Raw genomic sequence first — 7,262 nt, 5'->3', positions numbered from 1 at the left:
TTTAATTATAAATTGAATGTATGATTGTGTGTATGTGTGAATGTATATCAGTTGAAGGCCATACTGGAAATAAGTTGTATAATATCTGTATTTGTACACTTAGTATGTAACCGTCAGAAAATAAAGTTATTATTATTATTATTATTATTATGCTCTTAACTACAGACAACTCGAACAAATCTTATGGTTCCGTCGAGTTCAAGTGAACGAAGTTTGACTGTATAAAAATGTAAATTTAAATTATGTGCGGCTTTTATATGTTTCCTTATTTATATGATGATGTTAGAAGTATTGCGGTGATATACTAAATCTTTAATAAATTCACTGTTTTCAGATAGTCAAAACTACCGAAAACCGAATATAATAGCAAAATAAAAAAGTGGAAAACCACAAGTTGCCCGACACGACATAAAGAAAATATTGCAGGCTCGGTTTGATTGAGCCTGTTCGTGGAATTGCAAGCTACTGTCAACACTATATGGGTTTATTAAAAATGTTATTTATGCGCAGTTGAATTAAGTACTATGTATCTACACTCTCTTATCTCTCACTTACGGATTAACTAACTTCAACGAAAATATAAGGGTAGCATGTAATCTTACTAAGCTGACACTGTAGGAATGAAAATTGAAGGTGCAGTGAACTAATGCAAATTGATAAAAATATTTACGTAATACATCCGGTTTACGTTCAAATTTGTAAGCCAAATCCTTCCGTTGCCCTGTAATCTGTTTGTTCGTATTTCAATCAGATAAGATAAGATCAACTTTTGCACCGAGGCGTGTCTGCACTTTTAGACCATAACAATAACGCGGTGAACGCCGAGGTTAGCCGATAAGTCACGCCTCACTAATTGTCGTTGAATGATACCTGAAAGACTTTAAACAAATATGCCTTTTACTTTTGGTTTCTACATTTCTTATAATTGAGACTAATATGCGCATGCTTTAGCGTTGCTTTAAGAATGTACACTGCCTGGGATAGCGTGGTACTTGTCGACCTTAGATGCGAATTGCCCAGAGTCAAAATCTTTAAAGGTAAATTTCAATACTGAAGGCCCTGATTTCCAAAAAAAAATTACATCCTTAGCAATTTCGTCTGGTAGCTGCTCTGTACTCTAAGGAAGACCGTTTCCGACCGTTTGCGAAAATACAAAAAAAAATTTCGCATTACACTATTTTTATGAATAGATAACTCAATTTCATGTCGAAAATATTATTCAGCGATTTATCTTTCTTTTGCTTGCCTATTTGTCCCTTGATAATATCTAAAGGCTCATTCTACATCTGGAGTAATAACAATCGACATGCTGTCGCATTTTTAGCTCGAATATTCGAAGAATAGTCTAGCTATTCTACTCACCCTGGTGTCGCAAGTTTTACATGCAAGATACTATCTCCAAAACTAATGCAGATATTGAATTGAAACTTCACATGAGCCTTTGGGGTTATAAAACTAGCTGATAGTATCATGTCCTATAACTCTGACCTCCATTTTGGCCAAATTATGCCCCTTTTGGACTTAGAAAATCCTGGTTAAAGTTTTGCGTGCAAATTACTATCTGCAGAACAAATGCTGATATTAAAACTAGTTGATTGCATCAAGTCCCATAACTCTGACATGCAATTTCAAATTATGTCCCCTTTTGAACATAAAACTTCTAGTTAAAGTTTTGCATGCTAGTTTACTATCTCCAAAACTAATGCAGATACTGGGTTGAAACTCTCTAGATATTTTAACATTTAGGGTAACATTTTCCTGCTTCTAGAACAATAATTCGAATAGTCGACCATTGGCTGTCTTACAAACAGCTCTTGTTCATACACTGATAATAAAATGCGTGAAATGATCCCTAGGAAGCATAGAACGCAACCAAGCAACATAACAGCAGACTCGGTTTGATTGAGTCTGTTCTCAAAAGGTAATGAAATATGCAACATCTCCACGCCCCCTGGCGCCGGCTTAAGCGGAATCCTCTTACTGTAAATATGAATGTAACAATACTGAGTCCAAATACCTGGAGTCTTTTTACAGCCGCCACACGGTACTTGAAGACTGCTGTTGAGATCAATGGAGGTTTTGATAAAATCTTTGAAAAGATCCTGATCGTTGTATGCGTGTCTCATGTTGTGTTAGACTTTGTTATATACATGCCATGCAACTGCTCAAAAAACTTAACTGCAAGTTTTTTTCTAGATTTATTACACATATAAACCATTATAAAAATATACCAACATTATTTTCTTGTTCCATGTAAATACCACCATAATGTGTTATAAGAAGTAAATGGAACAAAAAGAAGTCTAAAAAAATACTCTTGACTGAAACTAACTTAATATTAATCCGAAAACTTTATCAGATAGGATATTATATGTAGGCTTTATCATACATGATAAAAGGAACAAAATATTGACATGCATTGATTTGTGAAAGCTATACAACATGTAAAAACGGACCTCAAAACGTTCAAAGAGCTCTAACAAAGTGCCGACGAGGAACGCCAGATAAATGGCATTCTTCTGAGGGACTAAATGTTTTGCTTCCAAGAAATAAGATTAAGAAATACATCAGGTAATAGTAAGTTCATCCTTATAATTTGCAGTAAACTGTATGTAAATCATGGGCAATGGCGATGGAGCATAAATCTTCTCCAAGGCCAGCCAATTATGTATAACAGGTAATTATATCTAGAAGGTCATGGATGTAAAAACACGAAGCAGAGCTAGATCACATCACTTTTCTGAAGATTGAATTTTGAGACAATTAAATCTCTGTGGACAAGATAAGTTTTCCAGTAAATCTTTCTTATTGTATTTCCTGTTATTTCTAATCATGTTTGCAGTTTAACTGATAAAATTGAAGACGAAAATGAAACAAATTTCATCTTAGCTGATAAAGCGCTATAAATCTATATTGAAAATGCAAACGAAAGGATAGCCAAAGTCAGCGTCACCGATTCTGTCCATTAACTAATATAAGCAACTGAATGCTTGATACTGAATATTCTACGTATACCCTATTGATGAATAGTGATGTTGGCGGAAATAAATACGTCAATAGCCTTCCTTCCTGAAAAGCATAAAAACGATTTTGCAAGTTAATCTCAATTATCAAGGTCATGGAGCCCAATATTGCACTTATTGATGAAACTCATCCATGTTCTTAGACTAAGTCATAAGCTATCATAAATCTATCACAATGCCGTCGATGTTAGAATATATGTCCGATGCACTTCTAAATTTGAATACCTGTCCAACTTCTATAGTGACAATACAAAGTTCAGACATACATGCGGTGAAAGGTTTATGCTAGTAACTGCTATGGCTTTGATGTAGAATTGGCAATTGTATTCCACAAAATTATGAACAGAGCTCTGTGACGGACAATGTTGAAATTTTCAATTCTGAAATTGTATGTGACTCAGATTGACTTTTCATGATTTAAACCTGAAATGTTGTTTGAATTGTACTTCCATCAGTCATGTCAATATTGTTTTTAAAGTGTATTTCTTACAACCGAAATAATGGTTACACGGCTAGATTGTGCGCTCTTGCAATTTTGTTCTTTTATAAACTATTTAATAAGGTCTCGCCATTTTACCATTATGGATAAATTTCCATCTAAGCTAAAAATGGCGTATTTAAAGCATGACTAAATGTACTCGTATAGTGACCAGTTGGGTTAATTAAAGGGAAAGCATGCCTAATCAAAAGGTATAGCTATTGTCAAGCAATTTACAAGGCTAAACATCAAGGCAACCTTTGAAATGAAAAATTGAAGTTCCCGTAAATTGTCCCATTTAAGCAGATATTAAAACCTCTGTCACTGGCTAAGGTCTATCAGATATAACGAACATTAAATAAAAGTACTCTCTGAATCATCACATGTTCACAATTCTGGTAAAGCTGTTTGTGAACTTTTCCTATGTTGGTACATATAATCAGGAACTACAATGATATTATAATACATATCTGCTATCTCAGTACTTTACAATACATTAATTAATCTGAAGTATTCAAAAATCTGATGAGAAATGCATCGCCTTAGCAATAACAATAATGGATTTACTGGCCAACAAAAAGAACATTGCACTGAATGTATATAACAAAACGCAACAGTTAAAAGAAAAGGTTATCACCATCATATTTATGAATAGTCTGACTTCTTATTGTCCCTGTCCAGTATATTCCAGTCAGTATAGTCTTAATTTTCCAAAGCACTTTGTAATGATGTAGGTATTGTTTGTTGCTTGAAACATTCATTTGACGCAGTGTTCCATGGATAATGTCTGTCACCAGTGTGTGTCTTCGAATCAACTAGGGTCGAGAAAAAAATAAGCGTATTTAAGTATCCTGACAAAAAATGAACGTTTGATACTTTTGACGCCGTCTCTTTAACGTATACACCGACTTTTAATCTAAGAAGTGGTCAGTCAAATTTACGCAACATTTTATGGCAGGTTTCAGATTCCATATACCATTATAAGAGGTTATTATGAAACAAATAGAAACTTTCGAAAAACACAATTTGTTGTATTTGATAACATTTTGTAATTACTCACATTCAAAAATATTAAGAAGCTGTGTATTTCTTCTAATTTCAATATAACCAAGTTTTGCATTACGATTTGATAGATGTCAGGAAATGTTAGCATTTTGAATTTTTGGAAACTATATGTAGCTTCGGAATTCATTAGCGCAACCAAGATGGGCAAAACATCAAGAAGAATCTGACAAACTTGCTTTTCTGTTGCATTTTTGCCAATTATATAAATGCAAATGTATATTGTTGACACATGTAGAATACATCCGATTAAAATCTTACATTGATTAAGTGCTCTCTAATTACAGATAAGTGTAAAAGATCAGTTGTTAATGTTTCAAACAGAATCGTTACCTGACCTAACATTGATTGACTACTACCATGCCGAGAGAAATACAATTCTACTAATAGATGATCTCTACTATAAGACCCTTTTGTAGGCATGGAAGTACCTAATCTAAATAAAAGCAGGCTCGGTCTGACTGAAGTAATGAAATGTGTAACTTTTCAATGTCCCTAGCATCGGCTTCAACTGAATCTATTATTGGACAGACTACATGATCCAAAAGTAGCGAAAATGGTAAAATCATGAAAATACATCGCTATGATTTAATTAAATTTAAGATATTATCTTTAATTAATTCACACAGGAATATTTACCACATGTACAGAGTGGGCGCAAGTAACTACTACACTGCTTCCATCTAAATATTTTAGAAACATGCTGGAATTCAAGACCAAGACAGCTTCTTTCAATATGATCATTACTTTTAACACCGGTTACTGCAACAAATGCAATAACATGATCACAATAAATTTGAATAAGGTATTTATACAATACGTTTTCTTGAGCATAAAACAAAATATATTTACTCAAAGCCAAGACTGAACACAAGAAGTTCGATAAAGTTGATTGTCAAAGCAGTTTGAGAAAAGCATTTCTTGAGGGACACATTGTGAATAAAAGACTTTTCAACAGATATTCCGGTTGTTAATATAGGTGCCATAAATTACACCGTTTAATCGTATTTTTATAGTACATGCATCGATATAGTTTGTAAAACACAACAAGTACTTCAAGTTCAAACATTTCTCTACTAAAGAACGCAAAAAAATAAAGTAACATGCGATCTTACCATTGCTTACTTTATATAAAGACATATGTTGATGTCCGCCGCAAACAATACCCTTCTGAGCATCACACATCTTGTCACAGTACGGTAGTGTATTATTGTTGAATGACTCATTGTTTAAGCAAAAGCACTGGAAATTGAAATGAAACTTAATGTTAATCCAAAACCACAAGTTGATACAGAAAATGCATTCGAATCTGATACTAGAATGATACAAAGATGATATAGAAATGTGATAGTTGGTCAAAAAAAGAAGTTAAAATACAATATTATATGAAATATATTATAGAAGTCAAACTGAACATAATATTTTTAAATACGGTATTGTACCTCTCCACCGTGCATTCCAATAATATTTGATTTGCCACATGCAGAATGACAAATACCTGGGACATTAAGATGACTCACAAAGTTTGCTTTCCTTTCAGCAATTTTCACACACCCTATATATAGATACGAAACTATTAAGCTTAAAACCAAGGACTAAGACCTACAACTTGGTAACGGACATTTTCGCACAATACATAGACATTTAGAACAAGTTTCTGGTTTAAATATAGTTCGATTCTCTCAGAATGCACTGTATCGGTTTTTGTTGTTGCTTTTTTTGAGGAGTGGGGGTTGATTTTCGTTTTTGTTTTTTTTTTCGTTTCAGTATCAAAATCATGTCATGACGAAAAGATGTCATGTGAATATGATAAATATGGTAATTATCATGTGAATATGATAAATATGGTAATAATCTATTTTATAAAAACGATACAATGACATACCCTTCTAATGTTTAGAAATACAATCCACTTAGGTTAACAATGATAACTATAATACAATTTGAAAAATGTTATATTACATAATAACACAGTGTACACAAAAATTCTCTCTTTGTTATCATTTTGTTGAATGAATGATAACACGGTTTAAAATAAGACACGCATATCGATTTGCATGACTTATGTCTGTAGTAGATAGACAACGAACAATGGTTAAATAATAAACAATTAAATTTCTATTTTGAATTTACATTGATGCATTCAGATAAGTATAATTATATTTCTATGTTGACTGGAGATTTATGCAGTTACATTTCCTTAAGTTAGTGGTGAATTAAATTTGAAATTGTGTGATAAAATTCAAATGTAGATTGTAAAATGTTAATTTATGCCAAATAGTTTGTTTTCAAGGAAACAACATCTACCAATACATTCAAATCCTTGAATGGTCATATAATAACCAGTCCACACTTGTCCGTGCCAGTCTTCATCTTGAATATCTGCCCGGTAACCCTCAGAACCTAACGTTACATCCGGGGTGGCCAGCGCACATTTCTGCGTGGCCTCAGCCCAGTTGGACACTTCATCTGTTTCGTAGCAAGAACAACCTGAATATAAACAATAATACCGTTTCATATGCCAGAGCTATAATCCAGAGGTCGTTATATCAGAATAATTTCGTCATGACATTCAAAACGTTCAGCAGTTGTGTATAGCAAACCTTTTAAATATGTAAACATGTTAGATAAACATGCATTGTCGCATTTTCAAAAATGAAAATCAGGTAATACATTTGACATTAATACCAGGAGCGCCC

At 33.2% G+C, this 7,262-nt stretch overlaps 1 long non-coding RNA gene across 1 annotated transcript; it reads right to left on the bottom strand.

Annotated features, from left to right (window-relative positions):
- Positions 1-4,143: 4,143 nt before the first annotated feature.
- Positions 4,144-7,049, bottom strand: LOC128553074 (uncharacterized). The gene is made up of 4 exons (XR_008369245.1): positions 6,871-7,049; positions 5,679-5,805; positions 5,203-5,325; positions 4,144-4,316 (listed from the first exon to the last, which is right to left on the bottom strand). It is a non-coding gene; the product is annotated as an uncharacterized LOC128553074 (long non-coding RNA).
- Between the last annotated feature and the right edge of the window lie 213 nt (positions 7,050-7,262).

Source organism: Mercenaria mercenaria, unplaced genomic scaffold (assembly GCF_021730395.1).
Source record: "Mercenaria mercenaria strain notata unplaced genomic scaffold, MADL_Memer_1 contig_3452, whole genome shotgun sequence".
NCBI classification, from domain to species: Eukaryota; Metazoa; Mollusca; class Bivalvia; order Venerida; family Veneridae; genus Mercenaria; species Mercenaria mercenaria.
This window is presented reverse-complemented; position numbering and strand designations above follow the sequence as displayed.